The sequence below is a fragment of the Schistocerca americana genome, chromosome 5, assembly GCF_021461395.2.
Source record: "Schistocerca americana isolate TAMUIC-IGC-003095 chromosome 5, iqSchAmer2.1, whole genome shotgun sequence".
Classification (NCBI taxonomy): Eukaryota; Metazoa; Arthropoda; class Insecta; order Orthoptera; family Acrididae; genus Schistocerca; species Schistocerca americana.
In genome coordinates, this window is record NC_060123.1 from 311,561,568 (window position 1) to 311,582,811 (window position 21,244).

Sequence of the window (21,244 nt, forward strand, 5' to 3'; positions counted from 1 at the left end):
GTCTGGCTTGGAGCTGTCCTTGAAGTAACCCATTTGTAACAGTTCGTGGTGTGAAACATCCTGGCAGATTAAAACGGTGCGCCGGAACGAGAGTCGAAATCGGGACCTTTGCCTTCCGCGGGCAAGTGCTCTACCAACTGAACTACCCAAGCACGACTCACGCCCCGTCCTCACAGCTTTAATTCCGCCAGTACTTCGTCTCCTCCTGCGCAGGAGAGCTTCTATGAAGTTTGGAAGGTAGGAGACGAGGTACTGGCGGAATTAAATCTGTGAGGACGGGGCGTGAGTTGTGCTTGGGTAGCTGAATTGGTAGAGCACTTGCCCGCGAAAGGCAAAGGTCCCGAGTTCGAGTCTCGGTCCGGCACACTGTTTTAATCTGCCAGGAAGTTTCATATCAGCGCACACTCCGTTGTAGAGTGAAAATTTCATTCTAGAAACATCCCCCAGGCTGTGGCTAAGCCATGTCTCTGCAATATCCTTTCTTCCAGGAGTGCTAGTACTGCTAGGTTCGCAGGAGAGCTTCTGTGAAGTTAGGAAGGTAGGAGACGAGGTACTGGCGGAATTAAAGCTGTGAGGACGGGGCGTGAGTCGTGCTTGGGTAGCTCAGTTGGTAGAGCACTTGCCCGCGAAAGGCAAAGGTCCCGAGTTCGAGTCTCGGTCCGGCACACCGTTTTAATCTATCTGCCAGGAAGTTTCAGATCAGCGCACACTCCGCTGTAGAGTGAAAATTTCATTCTAGTTCGTGGTGTGTTTGTGGTGCCATGTGTTGCTTGCTCAAGTTTCCGCTGCAGTTGCAGTTCGACGCGCCAGAGACATATGCTGAACCCGATGATCTTCCTCTCGGTAGTGCCACGTGACAGTCCAGAGCCTGGCCTTCACGAAACTGTACATTCTGGTGACAATCGCTGCCGGCAACCATGTACAGTGGTTAAATGCCTGCCAAGTCTTTCCACAATATCGCAGAAGGAACATACTGCTTATTGTAGCCATATTTCACAGTGAGGCGTGATGACGGCGTCTTTGCTGCCTCAAAAGCAATTTTGACTAATATTAAGTCAGTACGCACAGTCGCAAAGGTAATTAACGCTGACCGTTACAGCATGTGTGTAAAACAAACCTGATTTGCATCCTCATAATGGTGCTACTAGTTCAACGTTCTTGCGACTGGCGCGAAATTTGAATAGACGCCAACTTTCACGTGTACAAACACGCATGCCAACTTTCGTTAATGTCCCATAATTCCTTCTTGGTTTTTCGTTTCTTTTTTTCGTCTACGTATACAGGCTGTTACAAAAAGGTACGGCCAAACTTTCAGGAAACATTCCTCACACACAAAGAAAGAAAAGATGTTATGTGGACATGTCTCCGGAAACGCTTAATTTCCATGTTAGAGCTCATTTTAGTTTCGTCAGTATGTACTGTACTTCCTCGATTCACCGCCAGTTGGCCCAATTGAAGGAAGGTAATGTTGACTTCGGTGCTTGTGTTGACATGCGACTCATTGCTCTACAGTACTAGCATCAAGCACATCAGTACGTAGCATCAACAGGTTAGTGTTCATCACGAACATGGTTTTGCAGTCAGTGCAATGTTTACAAATGCGGAGTTGGCAGATGCCCATTTGATGTATGGATTAGCACGTGGCAATAGCCGTGGCGCGGTACGTTTGTAACGAGACAGATTTCCAGAACGAAGGTGTCCCGACAGGAAGACGTTCGAAGCAATTGATCGGCTTCTTAGGGAGCACGGAACATTCGAGCCTACGACTCGCGATTGGGGAAGACCTAGATCGACGAGGACACCTGCAATGGACGCGGCAATTCTTCGTGCAGTTGACGATAACCCTAATGTCAGCGTCAGAGAAGTTGCTGCTGTACAAGGTAACGTTGATCACGTCACAGTATGGAGAGTGCTACGGGAGAACCAGTTGTTTCCGTACCTATGCAGCGTGTGCAGGCACTATCAGCAGCTGATAGGCCTCCACGGGTACACTTCTGCGAATGGTTCATCCAACAATGTGTCAATCCTCATTTCAGTGGAAATGTTCACTTTACGGATGAGGCTTCATTCCAACGTGATCAGATTGTAAATTTTCACAATCAACATGTGTGGGCTGACGAGAATCCGCACGCAATTGTGCAATCACGTCACCAACACAGATTTTCTGTGAACGTTTGGGCAGGTATTGTTGGTGATGTCTTGATTGGGCCCCATGTTCTTCCACCTAATCTCAATGGAGCACGTTATCATGATTTTTACGGGATACTCTACCTGTTCTGCTCAAACATGTGCCTTTACAAGTACGACACAACATGTGGTTCATGCACGATGGAGCTCCTGCACATTTCAGTCGAAGTGATAGTACGTTTCTCAACAACAGATTCGGTGACCGATGGTTTGGTAGAGGCGGGCCAATTCCATGGCCTCCACGCTCTCCCGACCTCAACCCTCTTGACTTCCATTTACGGGGGCATTTGAAAGCTGTTGTCTACGGAACCCCGGTACCAAATGTAGAGACTCTTTGTGCTCGTATTGTGGACGGCTGTGATACAATACGCCATTCTCGAGGGCTGCTTCAGCGCATCAGGGATTCCATGTGACGGAGGATTGGATGCATGTATCCTCGCTAACGGAGGACATTTTGAACATTGTAACACCCTGTATAAGGAATGGGAGTGGACCCAAAATTGAACCCTGTGGGACTCCTTTGTTTTTCTTTTTCCCAGGTCATTAAATGTGCAACCTTTTCGACAGATACAGTCATACATTCTGTTACGTATGATTCAAACCAGCGGTGTGTAAATATTGGTGTGTTCTTTTTTCAGCATTTATTGAGCAGGAAAGTGCCAGAAGCAGGGGGTACAAGGTGTGGCGCTTGCCGGCCTGTTACAGATCAAGTGGGCGCGTTCGCGCAGCAAGGAGCGGCGGCCGCGGCGCAGCGAGGAGGCCGGCGGCGGCGCGCGGCCGCGGCGGGACTCGACCACGGACTACGCGGCGGACAACTCGTCGGAGCACAGCAGCGCCGCCACGCCGCTGACGCAGTCGCCGCGCCACCGCCTGCTGGCGCTGCCGCACCACCAAGGTGGGTGGCCCGCCGTCCTCTGCTGCACCACAAGCGACCACGCCGCCCTGCCCGCGCGCGCCAGGGAGCGCTCTGCAGGTAGCGCCCCGCTCCCTCACCTCACCTCACCTACCATACCCGGCTTGGTCACCCTTCCTCACTCGCATGATAAAATACTGTTCGCTATATCTCTACTGTAGAATCGTATAGAAGTGGAACAGGTACGATATTAAACTATTCGACAACTTCTCAACCAAAATCGCAATTATAAAACCTTTACTTACGAGACCAGTTTCGGTAAACACACTAAACATCACCTGATCTGTGAACAGTGAGCGTAAAGTGTAAACGTAAGCATATTACATTATGAAATCCAGTGTATGCATTATTAACATAGTACATAGACTGAATTATTATTACATGCATGTGGCCAAATTGAGCTATATTTAGTGCCACCACCGATTAGGGCAGGGAAAGTTAGTTTTGGGCGATATTCTGAGCACGAGTTACAGCCAGGTGCCGGCCGGACTGCAGTAAGTTACACATACCAGCAGTTGCGAAGGCAAATAGAGACCACAGGGGCGTTGAACTGCCAGAGAGGGCGCACACAGCAGTTTCCATGGCGCAAGTCACAGGCAGAAGAGGGCCACTGGCCAACCTAAGTGTTATGCATATGTGACGTGAAGCGGCGTGCTCGGCAAAACAGACGCACACAGCCAAGTATAAACAGATGCCGTTTTCTAACGAGATCCAGTCAAGTGTGGCAGCTCTCCTGGATGGTGGGGCGTATCACACCACTGGGCTACATATAGCAACAGATGGGGTGCCAGCGTCCCAGTCCACAGCGGGTCATTGGTTTGACCCTCTGATGCCAACGCGGGGACCGCAGCCAGCCAGCGGCCGGCCACTCTTCAGCGCGCTACTGCAGGCAGTTGTCTAGGCTCCTGACACATGCCAGAGACTTACCGAGGCGAGGGCCGCAGATTCGGACGCCAGGCAGTTGGCGCTTGTTCATCGCTGCGATCTCAGCTATGCCGAGAGGAGAAGGACGCAGCTGACCACCTGCAGCTGACACCGAGCGGCACTGAGTTGGCTGCTGGTGCAGCCATTCTGACGTCATCAGAACTCAGTGGGTCGGCCAAGGCCGGCACGGCACAGTGTTGCATTGCACAGGTCGCAGGCGTGCTTCCTCAGCATTGCGGGGCCCTGTGACGCAGACCGAGGTGAATGGAGCACCATAGTGGAGACAAATAAATCATTAATAAAGTTCTTGCCGAGTTTTAATACGGTACCTCCTGGTCCCATCCACTACATTTGGTGTCTTCCCACTACATTTGGTCATCCTGATACATTCGATGGCCACAACATATAAGTGTACTCCATATCTTAATTACCTTGATGATTAATGTAAGATGCATTGGCAAGTCAAAGTTAGATACAGTATATACAATATGTTCAAAGTTAATATCAGTATTTACAAAACCTTTGACCAAGTACATCCACCCCATATTACAGATCACAGAGTACTTCACTGATGCAAGAGCACCGCTGAACTGACATGCAGCACAATGTGCTGGAGTACTAGCTAACATTTAGTGCCTCATGAGGTCACGTGTGTGCTCATGTTACCGTCTCTTGTAAATATAAATACATAATTTTAATAACAATGTGATAACTGGTATACAATTATACATGTAAAAGAAAAAAGACAGCAGGTGGTTAAGACTACAACCTAAGTCATATTGCAAGTATCTTTGTGCCACATCACATACATGGAAACTAATTGCACAGTAACATTTACTGACTATAACCACAGGGGAAAACTAGTTGATGACAACAATGACTTAGATTGTAGTCTTAACGAGATGTTATTTTTTCGACATACTGTTTTACCTTCATATAGTTTTGTATGTCCTTCTGTTTTTAAAAAGTATTTTTAGCTTCTACCTGCTACAAAAAAAAAATTATAATTTTATACCAGTCACAAAATTTTTATGAAAATTGTATATTTATATTTGAAGTATATGATGATATGAATACACAAGCGACCTCCAGATGCACCAAATGTTAACAAGTCTTCTAGGAACTTCCGCTGCGTGTCAGTTCAGCATACTCTTGCATCGCTGAAGTACTGTGTGATCTATAATATGGGACAGATGTGCATGGTAAAAGATTTTGTAAATACTGGTTTTAACTTTGACATACTGCCAAAGCATCTCACATTAACCGTTCAGCTAATTAAAATACAGAGTACATTTCTAGCTCAAATAGGCCATGCGTATTAACCTGTGCTGAGGTATGTATAACAATAATTCAGTCTATGTATTATATTAATAATATGTACACTAGTTCTCCTAATATGATATGTTTACATTTCATGTACACTGTTCACAGATCAGACGATGGTTACTCTCATTATTCAAACTGGTCTCACAAATGAAGGTTTCACAGGTTTGACCTTGGCTGAGGAGTTGTCTTTTTTGAAGTTGAATATTTACGGATTGCTCCTTATTACTCAGCATGAGCAAGTGAACTAGTTGTTAGATGACCCATAGATTGTCTGTCACCTGAGGTGAGTGAACTGAGTTGTCAGGGCAACAGCAGATTTATTTAATTAACTACTTTATTCCGGCCCTCGGCCATAGTAGATCAGGAACAGTTTGGTGAAGGCGTCCAGTTGCCTCTCATGAGAAACAACAGACGTCTACCATTGCTGACAGCGCAAAGAGCCGGGCCGAGCATGGAGCGACTCGAATGTCACAGTCAAGAACGCCCCAGCGCATTATGCGATTCTGCAGAGGCTGCTGTGACCTCCCTCCAGTTAGCAGGCTGCCCTCTGCTCCAGCAGCGGTTGCTCTTGTGGCTCAGAATAGGTTGCCCCTTCCCATGGTCGAACAGTAGACCCCATACTGCATTCCAGGATGTCGCTCCTTGTGTCACAGCCTTGTGGTTTAAGCTGTGATACTGAGACCATAATATTTTAGTACATGAATATGTTCGTTTAGGGCTTAAGGCACGTACTCTAAACGCTCCTCTGATGGAAAATGAGGAAATGCTTCCATCCTTCCACTAGCGAATTGTAGCATCGGTTGTTCCTATACTACCCCCAGCTGGCTCTCCTTCACAACAACTCTTGACTGCGTTTTCCTTCGCAATGCATAACACTCCTGCTGCCTGCAGCTGGCTCTATTCGAACTTACTTCCACTCTGATGTACTTTTTGACCATGTACTGTCGCTATACTACATTGCTCTCCATTTTATCAAGACCCTTTCCTTCGGCTCGACCAAATTAGATTACATTATCCTGTCAGTAGAGTTCCTGGCAACCATCCCTTCTGACACTGTTTTGCCTCTAAAGAATTATTCTAATGACTGGTTTCCTTAAACCTACCACTTCATCTTAAACATTTTTATAGGCCTTTGCCCTGCTCCCTAACTCAAACACCATGGAACTTATTTCATTACATCTAAATCTTCTACGTCAGTTTGTTGTTCGCTTGATATTCTGATTTACTGCCTCTAATTCTGTAGCCCTGGCATGCCGCATTACTTCTCCAGTCAGTTGTCATCGCAGTCATGTGTTATTCAGTACGTCCTTCTCTAATCGGGGTATTATGGCAATCACTCATGGCTTTGTTCCGTGTTGCCCATTGCTTAACCTCTTCTATGGTGCCGTTCACCCTTCGAATGTCTTCCTCATCAGCAGTGACGAATATTGTTTTCATAAGCCAACCTCCAGCATTGCTCCAACACTTCTTCCGTCGCATAGCCGGCCGAAGTGGCCGTGCGGTTAAAGGCGCTGCAGTCTGGAACCGCACGACCGCCACGGTCGCAGGTTCGAATCCTGCCTCGGGCATGGATGTTTGTGATGTCCTTAGGTTAGTTAGGTTTAACTATTTCTAAGTTCTAGGGGACTAATGACCTCAGCAGTTGAGTCCCATAGTGCTCAGAGCCATTTTTCCGTCGCATATGTGGAATAACCTCCAGTCCTTGGGTCATCTCAGTTCTTAATTTCTCGTATTAACCATGTACTCTCTCACATATGCCAGTATTTCCTTTGAGTGTCTCTTGCCTTTCCGTTCCCTGGTGGGATTTGTCGAATGCTTCTTCCAATCTTCACACCTTGTTACAGATCTCCCATGCATTGAATACCACCTGTATCATCCAGCTATGACTGGTGATCACTACATTTTCCTGCTTGGTGAACAGCACTCCCCATTCCAGGTGCTGCTTTCATAACACTTCCACCCGAGCGAAGATCAGTAGCCCTGCCATGAACCACATCTCGCCTTCTCTGAACCTCGCCTATGGTCAGGAATACCTGTCACTTCCCCCCCTCCCCCCTCCCCACCATAAATTCATTTCTGCCCACAGTTGCTTATAGTAATCACACTTAATCTATATGTAACCTAAAAAGAATACTAAATAACTATCCCCAAGGCCTTAATCTATACAGGTTACTTGTCACTGTTTCATTCACAATCTATGCCAATACCTCTCTCTTCCTTTTGCAGTCAGCGTCTTCTATCCCTGGAATAGCTTCTGGACTCCCATGAAAAGGTTTCAGACGCCCTACAGGTACAGTTGTCGTTCTCGTCGGCAATTGAATCTTGAAATTTATTAGTGACATCGTCTCTACCACTTGGTATAGCCCCTGATACTTTGCAAAAAACTTCTTCGTCCTATATAAAGTTGATAACATTATCCACTAACCAACCTTATACTGAGGCATTCATGCCGTATGGCCAACTGCTTCTTCCTGTTTCTACAGTGCAAGTGTATTTGCTACCGTAATCTATTTCAAATTTCCTGAATCACTCAGGCATATTCCTTAACAGTCTCCTCAATGTTCCCTTTCTTCATTTTCAGTATGTCGAACGGTGATGGCATTTTACTATCATAGACTACTTCATTTGATGATAATCCTATATTCGTACGCTGTTTCGAGTTGTAGGTAAAGACGACATACTTTAAGCAGACATTCCAGTTGGTGTGATGTAAGTCAGCGTAGTATCCAAGCATTTTCCCGATTGTTCCAATCGCTGTTTCAGTTCTTCAATTGGCTTGCGGATAGAGAGGACTCGACCTTAACTTCTTCACATTCAAAAACTTACAATATTCCTTGAATAGATCTGACATGAAGTCCGTTACCTGGTCTGTTACCATTGTTTCAGACACTCCAAACTTCAGTATCCAATTATTAACATGTTCTTGTACCACTGTTGCTGCCTGATGATTTGCCATCTCGACCATTACTATGTATCTTGAAAAATGATCTATGATTGTGAGTATATACTTACTCCCTGCAAGTGTTTCATTGAATGGACCTAAAATATCAGTCCCCCGAAATTCGAATGATACTAATGCTTCAGGTAACCTCTGAAATCGTAATCTCGTTTGGCATACATCTGCTCTCTGTGTGCATTGTATGCAATTATGTGTATACTGGTTTACATATGTCTTCCTATTTCTCCACCTGTATGTTTCCGTTGCTCTTCCGTTGGTAAATCTGCGACCTCCATGACCTGCTAATTCGTGTTTATGAGCTTCTTGTAGCAGTCTGTTCCTTAGCTTTGCTGGTACCACTAGCCACAGTCCGAACTTGGTTTTTCTGGGTAGCAAACCATCCACTATATAAAACTGTGATTGCTTAAAATACTGCTTACATTTGTCGTCCGCTCTTTGTGCAGTTTGCCATTCTTTGCGCTCATTACCCGGTAATATGTAACACGGTTACTTTTCTGCTTAAGCCATCTGCATTTCCGTGCTTCTTCCCAAGTTTATGTGGGACTTCGAAATCAAATGCACTTAGCTTTACTGCCAATTGCGTCAACCTCCTAGAAGGATTTTTTAATCCCAACCACCATTTTGAGGGCACACAATCTGTTATTACTGTAAACTTTGTACCGTACAGATAACATTTGAAATATGTGATTCCATAAATACGGCTTAACATCTCTTTTACCATTGTGGAATAATTTCTTTCTGGAGAATTCAGTTGTCTTGTATAACCTATCGGATGCTCTATACCTTCTACCTGTTGTGACAACACACGGCCAAGTGTATGGTTTGAAGCGTCATATCATTAAAACAAATTCTCAATTAAAATCCGGAATATCAATATTGGACACGATGTTATAGTTTCTTTTAGCTACGCAACATCATACTGTGACTCTTCTGACGACACATTTAGTACTGAAAGATAAATCTGGTGGGGACTATATAAATGATTGAGAATGTTGGCGTAATTTTAGTATTCAAACAACATTTATTTTTTTCTAAAAGAACAGACATAAATTATGCTAGACAATTTATTGATTTAATACCGAAAAACAACTAACAGGTAGTTTAAGACTACAATGGACAAGGATACTAGCTTGGCAAAGTTTCACTCTGGCCCTAAAAATGTGGATAACGCAACGTGAATTGATCTGACGCTGAGCAGACTTTGACTGATCAAATCTACTGAAGTTTCTCTAAATAGGTGCAGCTGACAGCAAGTGGCGATTGAGATGTGTACGCCCTGATAATGCTGGGGCGGCAGTACGTTACCCTGTTTGCTTCGTGCGGTGATGTAAATTTCAGCTGGTGAGATATGTGCGCCAGAGGTGAGACAGGGTTCTGGCACCTGTGAGTCGATCGCGCCCACGAAAGAAATGCAAAAGTCTCACGATCTAGCGATCAGGCAGACGGACCGCAATTTACTCTCTGCCAAAGCCCTGAAATCATGATAGATTTCAGTGTGTTACACACCCATTTACTGGTCGTACAAGGCCCAATTTGGCTCAGTTATACAACACTGCGCACAAGGATACCAAACGTCAAGACTGGTAAACCAAAATCGAATAAGTGTGCCCTCAGCAAAATAGCAGTCCGGGATGTTTGAAGTCACACTGTCGGTACAGTAAGAACTTCACCTCAGGCTCCCCAGTCTAAACTTCTCGCAAGTGAAGTCAGTCTCAGGACAGGTCCCAGGTACCAACCACTCATGACAGAGCCTCGACTAGAAGTGCTTCCAGATCAAAGTCCATATCCCGAGTGCTTTGCACCTTCCAGAAAAAATCTCCGTTTTCTCGCAAAGTGCATGAACGACACCGCCTTCACCCCATCTTGAGCACTCACAGAGCTCTAGAGGCGCTAAATCTTCCCCTCCACGCACAGCACAAACTCATGTCGAACCAGGGCAAGATTAAGAAACCTGCAGTTCTGAAAGAAAAAGAAACCGCCAATTACTGACTTTTTTAAGATTTCACAGAGGGGAAAGATGATTTTTCTCCGAAGTTGTGTCACTTCCCATGGCAATAAGCAAACAGATACAATAGTAAAGATCTTTATCTATATCGCCTGTGCCTTGGAGCTTGTTAGTCCTAGCTATGAGATGTAATAAGGATTCTGTCTCTATACGTTTCTCAGACACCGGATTTTTCTTATACAACTGAGGCAGCAGGGGGAAGTGGCTCACTGGCCTATTTGTACTATCAGCGAACACAGAAACTTGTGAATTTTTATTATGCATGGTTCTGCTCACAATGCCTGGTTTACGACTCCACTGTGTAGAAGGGTTCCTGTAGAAAGTCGTCCCTGCCCAGGCTTCTGCTGGCGCTACAGCGGGTAGCTCGGCATTGTTCTGCTGGAGACCTGTCTCGATGAGGGGCTGCCCTGTCTGCCTGTACGGCTGTGGGCCTCTCCAGCAAGATTTACTGAGGTATGGGCTCGCTACCAATTGCTTCCAACTCCCAATAACCTGTTTCTATGAGCTAAGAACCATAAAGATACTTCATGTTTTTAGTGCCCTAACAGGCTCCATCAACATCTGCTCAGGCCATTAACTTTCTAGAGTCTTCCTCCAGGTGCATCAGGTGGTAATGAAATTTTTAATAATTTTCCATAAGCGAAAAATAAATGAGAGTAATTTGTTCTCACTCAGTACCCTTTTTTAAAAGTTGTGTCAACAGTGTGGCAGCATCTGCCAATCCTTGTACAAACTGGCGGTAGTAATTTGCGACTCCTAAGTATTACTGCAACTCCTTTACTGATTCTGGTACAGGAAATTCAAATATAGCTCTAATTAGTCTAAGGTCCATCCAAATCTTGTCTTTGGTTATATGACCTGGGTATGCTACCTTTTCCATTTAAAAATTACACATTTCTGTACTCAGTGTTAAGTCCGCTGGTTTTAACCTTAGGAATACTTCGCTTAATTGCTGCATACCGCTTTTTCATGTCACTCCCATACAAGATTATGTCATTGAGACATTGCCATTGTTTTAAACATCTGAGTATTCTGTCCAACAATCTCTGAAACGTTTCAGCTGCATTTTTTAATCTGAATGGCATTCTTCTGAATTGTAGTGACCGTTGGTTGTCAAAAACGCTGATTTTGGGTCGATCCTGGTGATAAGCTCGCTTCAAATCCATTGTTGAAAAATATCTGCATTGCCCTAAATGGTCCAAGGTATCTGTGATGTTTGACAAAGGGTAAGTGTCCGTTATGGTTTTCGCATTTAAATGCCTGTAATCACAACAAAACCTATATTTTCGTGTTCCAACCGTATATTTTGTTTGGCACGACTGCTTGGGTCCCCATGGTTTGCCATAGACTGGTGATTCATTTCTTGTTGGTATGTAGTGCTGTGTAACATGCGTAGCTGGTAATCGCCCTACTGAAAAAAATAAATCCTTAAATTCCGAAAGTAATTTTTCCATCCGTTCCCTATTGCTTCCCTCTAGGTGCTTCACTTTTCCTCGTAATGCAATTTCAATGGCGTTCGATGAGTGTCTGTGGCTGACACCCTCGTGCCCCATTATTCTTCCTCCAGGATACTCATATTACCGTTAACAACCCGTTTGTTAATCTTATATCCTCTGTGCTAAAATTATCTACCACTCTTTATTTCTTGTACACATACAGTACCTCCTTCAACTAAGCAACCTGCGTGATTTAATGCTTCATTCTACTCTAACAGTCGCACCACCTACAAAATTCCTGCTGGCAAGCTAGGGTCACCACTGACCCAAAGCGATTTCCCAGTACCATTAGGTATACAATTATCCAAATCGAGTCTTAGTGTGCTTGATCGCTATTTAAATGGTTCGTCTTTCACGACAGACCCCCTCGTAACATCACTACACCGCCGATGTGTTCACGTAACTGTAAAGTTTTTCCGTAAAGTTGCTCTCTATGTTGCTGAAGATTGATTATGGCACAATGCTGATATAAGCAATCTAATCCCAAAATCATATCATAGCACTCACTCAAACGTGGCACAATCTCTAAACATTGTTTAAGTTGATCTGTGTCTAGGCAAACGTCTATGTCTACCGACCCTAACTCTGTGACATCCTTACGCCCCACTCTACGCTATCTGAACTTACATTTCACCAGATCGCTGCTGGCGACCAACATATGACATGTGCCCCTGTGTCCAACAATACCCTGCAAGCCATTTTTCCTACTGCTCCTCTACTTGCACAATCCACCTCTATATATGATTTTGTAGCATCCAGTCTTATGGTGAATGACAGTGGACTGAACCTGAGGTTTCAGTTGGCATTTAACGCCTTACTCTTTCCCGGTCCTCTACTTCTGAATCCATTACTTCCTCTTACTTTATTCACATCACCCTCAAACTGGTGACACTGCCTCCTTACACGCCCCGTTCGTCGGCACCTGAAGCATTTTATATTAACTGCAAACGCTGTCCGATTGTTCCAGTCGATAAATCGATATCCTCACACTCCATGTGTGCAAATCTGTCAGAACCCCTGTCCGTACACGTCTTCGCATTTCTACATGCGACCCATTTAAAAAAGCTTTGAGCGCCCTCTGCTCAGCGTGATGCAAAATAATGTTGATTGTAGCATCCTTTCCTAATTCATAGGTATATCCATTAATTTTCTTTATCCTGTCCGCAAATTGTTGCACAGTTTCCATATTTATACCGGTTATTACCCGTAACTGTTCCCTATAGTGCCTGGCACTATTTAGTTTCGTGTATCTCTGAATTAATCCTTCTTTAAATTCTTCGAATGTTGTGGCTTCCTTAAAAGTTTCTGTAGACCCTACGTAAGTCTTAGCTACTCCTGTTAGTCTCATTTTTAAAACACTCAATAATTCCTTATCAGACGGACCTTCCATCTCAGCCAGATTTACATGGTCTTCAACACAGGCCTGCACATCCTTGGTTGCCTTACCAGAAAAAGCAGCAATTAAATTTGCGACTGACAAATCTACATCCTGTTGTGACGATTGCGATTCTACCAAACCAAGCAGTTCTGTATTATCTTCTGTTAATTGTGCTGCCACTTCTAACAACATGTGTACTTCTGCTGGCTGTGAAACACCTTGCGTCTCTGGTTCTGTAGGAGCTTTGTCCTTGACAACACTCATTTTGAGCACTAACATTCACAAGACTGGAAAACAAAATATACTAATTCTTACTTCTAACCATGAGCCATCTTGGCTCCCGGCATTGGCTAGTCATACCCCCCAACGATTACCTGTATAACATTTTACTGGAACCCATTCCATACATGGTGCTGAGTGGCCCTCAGGCTTACACTGTGCACATTTAACAGAACTAACCACTCACAGCTTCCATTATTTCTAAAACTTACTAACAAATTCTCTGGTTGTCTACACGCAATAAAACCTACTTAGCAAAATTCACAACCATCAAAACTTTTCTCCATGACCAAAATGGAATCAAAAATTTTTTGGATTCACCGTACTGTATGCTGTAGGTTTAGAGATTGCTCTAAAAAGGCGGCGTATATGATCAGACACCTGTATTAGATAACCCACGAAGTGTGGCCCAGGAAGAGTCAAATGAGATGTCAGGACAACAGTACATTTGTTTAAGTTCTTTATTCCGGCCCTCGGCTGTAGTACTTAAGGAACAGCTTAGTGAAAGCGTCCAGTTGCCTCTCACAAGAAACAATAGACTTCCAGCGTTTCTCTCAGTGCAAAGAACGGTGACGAGCGTGGTGTCACATGAATGTTGCTGTCAGCGATGATTCCGGCTGCGACCGTGCTGACAGCGTGGCAGCACGGCTGACGATACTGCAGAGGTTATCATGACCTTCCTCCAGTGGGTGGGCAATCTGTGTTCCAGCAGCAGCTGCTATCGTGACTCAGGGCAGGCTGCCCCATACCTTGATCGAACAAGTATATTTTAGTACATGAATGGCTGAGGACTTGTGTGCTCCACACTACGTTCGTTTAGGGCTTAAGGCACATACTCTAAACACTCCTGTGGTGGCAAGTGGGGGAAGGCTTCCGTCCTTCCAGTAGGGTATTGCAGTGTCGGCTATTGCTATTCCGCATTCTACTGGCTCTGCGACACCTGTTGGCTGTGCTTTGCTCTGCAATACGTAACACTCGTGCTCCTTGTCACTAGCTCTGTTGAACCTCACTTCCGCTCTAGTATACATTATGACCAAATAAGCTGGATACGCTACGTAGTGTACGATATTATTTACTCTTGTCATAAGACTATCTTAACAGTATACACAGTTATAATGGGTATTAAAAACATATGTTTTAAGAGGTTGTGGTAACCAACAAAACGAAAAAGATTCCATTACACAAAGGTCCTGAAATACACGCTTTCTGCAACCTGTATGCTTGTCCATGAGATAGATTTGCCAGACGTCCATTCACGACACGTCTTGTAGGAGGTGCTTAATGTGGTGTCTGCCCATGGCAACGGATTCCTCTCCTCTTCGGCCTAAGGAATCACCCACACTTCGAAATACAGTACACTCGTTAGTTTCTGTACTTGCAGGCATGCACTGGAGATGCGATTCTGTGGTGCCTGGACATCCTTGACTGGAGTTCTGTAGACCAGTGCCTTCAAGTGTCCCCGTAACCAAAAATATAGGGAATTGAAGTTTGGGTAACAGGGCTTTGCATCCATTGGAGATGGTACGGATAAAGCACCTGCTCATGCAGTCATTTTAACGAGCTGGTCACTCCTGCTAATTACCGCAGATTTGTTCCAGGCTTTTTGTCCAGTAAATGTAGCACATGCTCCTACATTTAAGATGTACAGACTGTCCAAGGTCGTCTTCTGTTCTTCTCGGTCGGTGCTAGAGAAGCTGAGTCAGAAAGCCACTAAGAAGTCGGTCGTACAGCGTATCGCATGGTAGTCTGCGACGTGGATATTTATCCGCGTAGACAGTTTGGGCTCACATGCTGCTTCCATCTATAGCCCGTAGCAGACAATCATATTACTTGTAGAGCAGTACGCTTCCATTGCTAACATGTGGAAGAAAAAAGAGAATGTGCTGAACCATTCGTATGCAGGACAGCACAAACATCACATTAACGGTAAACATAATAATTAAACCATTTTTTATATGTTGATACGACACTAAGATACGTATCCAGCGTTGCAAGTAATTTGCTGCACAATAACACAAACTAAAAGCCGTGCTACAGTATCCACAACACAACGCAAACAAAACAACTGCCTGGAGGCTACACAACGCTCAGATTGAAGTATGCACAAGAGTATGTCGATACAGAGACAAGTATGGTACTGAACCCTGTTAAAGGAATATCGAGGCAATGACTGTGCCCATACAGTATGTGTTAACTCGATGTTTATCTTCTCTGTCACAGCGGAGGTCATATTCAACCAAACATGTTCAGCAGCTATGGACAAGTGTGCAGATCTCAGAAAGTATGTGATTCTGAAACCATGTCTGTTGGACTTTTCTTCTTGTGCTGTTGGTTACTACCACCTCTCAAAATATTCCACACTTTTTTGACACCTTCCACATACATCATATAAATATATTTAAAAAATTCAGAAATATCATCCACAAAATTTGCAAATTAGATGCCATTTGTCCAAAATTGAGCGACAGGTAGGGCTCTGTTATTTGCAGGCATAAGGTGCTAGCAAATGGACCAAGAGAGAACTCGTTCAGGTGTCACACAGTTTCCTATTCTCCACACTCGCTATTCTCCGATGTAAAACTCCGTAGTTTACGGGAGGGCTTTGCCCTACGGACACCCATTTTTAAGTGATTAAAGAGCCTCGAAACTCCGTACTTCACGTTAAGGCTGACTAGAAGATATCTCGTGATTCCATCCCATCTTGTTGTATGGCTTTACATTGAAAACAGTCTTGCCTTGTGTTTACGGAGTTTCAATGGTTCTGCAGTTCTAAGGAAACTATTTCTTGATTTTAGCCTATACTGAGTTAGTTCATGGCCAAACAGTGGGGGAACCTCAACGTTATCGGCTGTCAATCGTTCATGAAGGCGACTTCTAGAAGAATATTTGGACGTGTGATGCTGGAAAAACAATAAATCTTCTCAACAGGGGTAGGTTTTAAGTACCCTGTAATCACCATGGAAGGTCTGTTCATAACAGGGTTCACATTTTGATATAAGACTACTTACAACAAACAGAGCATACAGAATAGCACAGGGCCAAAGTAGCGGTTGTGCCTCTTAACGTCCTCAAGATTTGTTATCCAAGGCGCTTGTTTCCTGTTCGAAAAAAAATGACTCTGAGAACTATGGGACTTAACATCTGAGGTCATCAGTCCCCTACAACTTAGAACTACATAAACCTAACTAACCTAAGGACATCACACATATCCATGCCCGAGGCATGATTCGAACCTTCGACCGTTGCGGTCGCGTGGTTCCGGACTGACACGCCTAGAACCGCTCAGCCACACTGGCCGGCTTTCCTGTTCGACGTTGGAGCAGTGTTTTCTGAAAGCGAGGGAGTGGTCCAGCATTGCTCCTAGATATCCTAGATACCTTGGTGTGAAGCAGTACTACAAAGTTTTGTCGTTCCAAGACACATTAAGTTTTCTTGAGGAGTCCCTACATCTACATTTACATGGCTACTCTGCAATTCACATTTAAGTGTCTGGCAGAGGGTTCATCGAACCATTTTCATACTACTTCTCTACCATTCCACTCTTGAATGGCGCGTGGGAAAAAGGAACACATAAATCTTTCCGTTGGAGCTCTGATTTCTCTTATTTTAGTATGATGATGATTTCTCCCAACGTAGATGGAAAATGTTTACGCATTCGGAAGAGAAAGTTGGAGATTGAAATTTCGTAAATAGATTTCGCCGCAAAGAAAACCGCCTTTGTTTCAGTGACTGCCACCCCAACGTGCGTATCATATCAGTGACACTCTCACCCTATTGCGCAATAACACGAAACGAACTGCCCTTCTTTGCACTTTTTCGATGTCCTCCGTCAATCCTACCTGGTAAGGATCCCATATCGCGCAGCAATATTCCAGCAGAGGACGGACAAGTGTAATGTAGGCTGTCTTTTTAGTGGGTTTGTCGCATCTTCTAAGTGTTCTGACGACAAAGTTCAGTCCTTGTTTCGCCTTCCCCACAATATTATCTATGTGGTCCTTCCAATTTAAGTTGCTTGTAATTGTAATTCCTAGGCATTTAGTCGAATTGACAGCCCTTAGATTTGTGCGATTTATCGTATACACAAAATTTATCAGATTTATTTTAGTATCCGTGTGGATGACCTCGCATTTTTCTTTGTTTAGTGCTGATTGCCACTTTTCGCTCCATACAGAAATTCTCTCTCAATCATATTGTAATTGGAATTGATCGTCTGATGATTTCATTAGACGGTAAATTACAGCATCATCTGCAAACAATCTCAGGGGGCTGCTCAGAGTATCACCTAGATCATTTATATAAATCAGGAACAGCACAGGGCCTATGACACTACCTTGCGGAACCCCAGATATCACTTCTGTTCTACTCGTTGATTTACCGTCTATCACTACGAACTGTGACCTCTCTGAGAGGAAATCACGAATCCAGTCACACAACTGAGACGATACTCCATATGCACGCAATTTGATTAATAGTCCCCTGTGAGGAACGGTATCAAAAGCCTTCTGGAAATCTAGGAATATGGAATCGATCTGAGATCCCAAGTCGACAGCACTCATGGTTACTTCATGGGAATAACGAGCTAGCTGTGTTGCACAAGAACGATATTTTCTGAATCCGTGTTGGTTGTGTATCAATAAGTCATTTTCTTAAAGGTGATTCATAATGTTCGAGCACAGTATATGCTCCAAAATCCTACTGCAAATTGAGGTCAGTGATATGGGTCTGTAATTCAATGGGTTACTCCTATTTCCTTCCTTGAATATTGATGTGACCTGTGCTACTTTCCCTGATCACGAGATATAAGCACCGAGAGTTTTTGATGGGTTGGACTTTAGATGGTTAGCGTGATATTATGTGCGTAGTTCTTTCAGGGTACGAACGAGAGTGAGTTGTATCTCCTCAGATGTTTCACACCGGGAAGCCACTAAGTAAACAGTGTAGACAAGAAGAAAGTAGGAGCGTCTGAAATGTGATGTCACAGATTAACCTTCAATATTAAGTATGTAGTTTGGGTAACTAACGAACGAGCGAGATGGCGCAGTGGTTAGCACCCTGAATTCGCATTCGGGACCGAGCGAGGTGGCGCAGTGGCTAGCACACTGGACTCGCATTCGGGAGGACGACGGTTCAATCCCACGTCCGGCCATCCTGATTTAGGTTTTCTGTGATTTCCCTAAATCGCTCCAGGCAAATGCCGCGATGGTTCCTTTGAAAGGGCACGGCCGACTTCCTTCCCCTTCTTTCCCTAATCCTATGAGACTGATGACCTCGCTGTCTGGTCTCCTCCCCCAAACAACCCCAACTCGCGTACGGGAGGACGACGGTTCAAACCCACTTGTGGCCATCCTGATTTAGGTTTTCCACGATTTCCCTAAACCGCTTCTGCCAGATTGCGGGATGGTTCCTTTCAAAGTGCTGCACTTATTTCCTTTCCCGTCATTCCCTAATCCGAGCTTGTGTTCCGTCTCTAATGACCTCGTTGTCGATGGGACATTCGGGTTGCAGCCTGCAACACATGTTACTAGGCATTAGTTTTAATACAAGCTGAAAATTTAAAAAAAAACTCTAATCAGTCACTTTTTATGATAATTTGTTATGCCAGGTTTAGGCTGGTTTACCAGTCTTCAAACGTGGTCTAGGGTAGGTTGGAATGTGAGAGATTGTTTGTGAGTCGGCCAAGCCAACGAATGTGATAGCAAACCTTGTTGTGGTGACAAATTAACTTGTAACTTAGCCTGAGGACTACTATAGGATGGAATGTCACAGTTTGGTTGTGAGTTGGCAAAGTCAGCGAATGTAAATGAAAGATATCCTGGTTGCGGTGACTGTTATGTAACTTAGCCCAAGGCTTAGATTAGGTGAGAATGTCATAATATGATTGTGAGTTGGCGATACCAAAAATTGTGAAATCTAGGTTTGGCTGGAATGTTACGGACTCATTGTGAAACCAACAAACTGCCTGAAGTCCTTTAGGTCAGCGGAAATGTCAACAAATTCTATGTCTACACAAATTTCATCCCACACAACTACCACAAATCCTAACTAATGAGAAGGTACTGAATCGATTTGGAAAGAAAGGAAATTTGTGATACAGGCAGAAAATAACGAATCGGTTTGTGGTGGTACAGTTACCTTCAAATAATAAACCTCCCCACTTCCCATAACAAGTCGGCCCAAAAAGGTGATGCTGTACCATGTGGGATTTGAAGTGACTAACTGGATCCTGTTTACAGGTGTGAATCAAGCAGTCAGTTTGGAACAAGTAGTAATAAAAGCTTATCATGAGGATATAAGTGTACAGGCAGGGCTGTACATATCATAACAATGAGAGGAACCCATATTTAATTCAGTCATTGAAAATTCATTCTGCGCCACGATTTACAAACAAAAAGAAAGGTGAACGTGGTGAAACAGGGAGCAAAGAATGTACAATTATTAAATATCAGGTTTCACAAGTGATCAAACATCAGTTAAAAATCAAAGTTACAAAATGATGTCAAGGAAGCCACTTTAGGATTGAGACGAGAGAGAGAGAAATACTAGCAGTTAAGAGCAACAGTTGAGCATGATGGCGTGTCACCTGGCTATTGACCGTAGAACAGGGGCAGCCAAGTTTTCAGCTCATGAGCTTTTCCCTGATAGCCATGCCGAAACGCTCAGCCAAGTTACACTTTTTTACCCCCACTCCCACGCCACGCTGCATGAGTGGGAGGATGAGGAAGAGGGGGAAACTGCGAACGTACCGTATTTAGATGACAATGCAGTCACACTGCATATGATTTGATTTCACATTTCTCAAGAACATAGATCACAAACGAAACAAATTTTCTGTACAATTTAATTATTTTCCATGCTGAAGCGACAATATAATTTTTATCTGGTAAAAACTGTTTGCGTATGACATACTCAGTCAATTACACAGATCTTCGCACTGTGGTTGCCACGTAATCATGACTTATTTACGAAGCGTATTCCGAAAGTGAGGTCCTATTGGTCGCGAAATGGAAACCACCGTGAAAATCCAATAAAACTTTGCATACGTGTGTCCCTAGCATGCCCGTTGATCGGGTCACGTCTGTCTTTCCAGTTCTGAGCGCACAGTGAGCAAGTGAACATGCCTAGAAAACAGTGTCTCCCATCAAGTATCAGTGCCCGTGAGAGATTTCGCCTGATTTGATGCAGCCCACACAACGTAACTGTCATGCATTTCTTTCTTCATGACAGTTCTCGGCAGTGAGGACGCCATAGCAGCGCTTTCGATGGGAAGTGTTTGATCTTCCTCTCTACAGCCCGGACTTTGCTCCGTCGGATTTTCAACTATGCTGACATGAACCGCTGGCAATGAAGTCAGCGTCTCGGCACAGACAACGAACTGCAGATCAGCGTCGAGAATCGGCGAAAAGTACAGACGGCTGCTTTTAATGACGAAGGTATTGGAAAGTGAGTACAACGCGATGACAATTGTCTCAGGTGAACCGACGACTATGTAGAGACGTTGCTGGAAGCTATGGCTAACTTTTGCTAATAAAACACTTTTGATTTTCACTGTGGTCTCCATTTCGCGACCAATCGGACCTTACTTTCGGAATACGCCTCGTAGTTTCACAATCGGGAAAACGTCCATCTCACACATAATATGTTAATCGCAATGCTATAGCAGTTTTGCAACCTCATTATGGACACGCAGAAACACTAGCTGAGGAAAGCCATATAGACGTCCTGGACAGTTTTAACGTAAAGGGGTTAGTCTGTAATACGGGAATTGCGTTGCAAATCA

General features: G+C 44.2%; 1 protein-coding gene across 1 annotated transcript in view; it reads left to right on the forward strand.

The window, feature by feature from the left end:
• Window positions 1-2,977: 2,977 nt before the first annotated feature.
• LOC124615739 (multiple C2 and transmembrane domain-containing protein) overlaps window positions 2,978-21,244 on the forward strand; it is a 1,088,825-nt gene continuing 1,070,558 nt past the window's right edge. The window contains exon 1 of the mRNA XM_047143819.1: window positions 2,978-3,082. The gene's annotated coding sequence lies outside the window, so the exon portion shown is untranslated. The remainder of the gene's footprint in view (window positions 3,083-21,244) is intronic.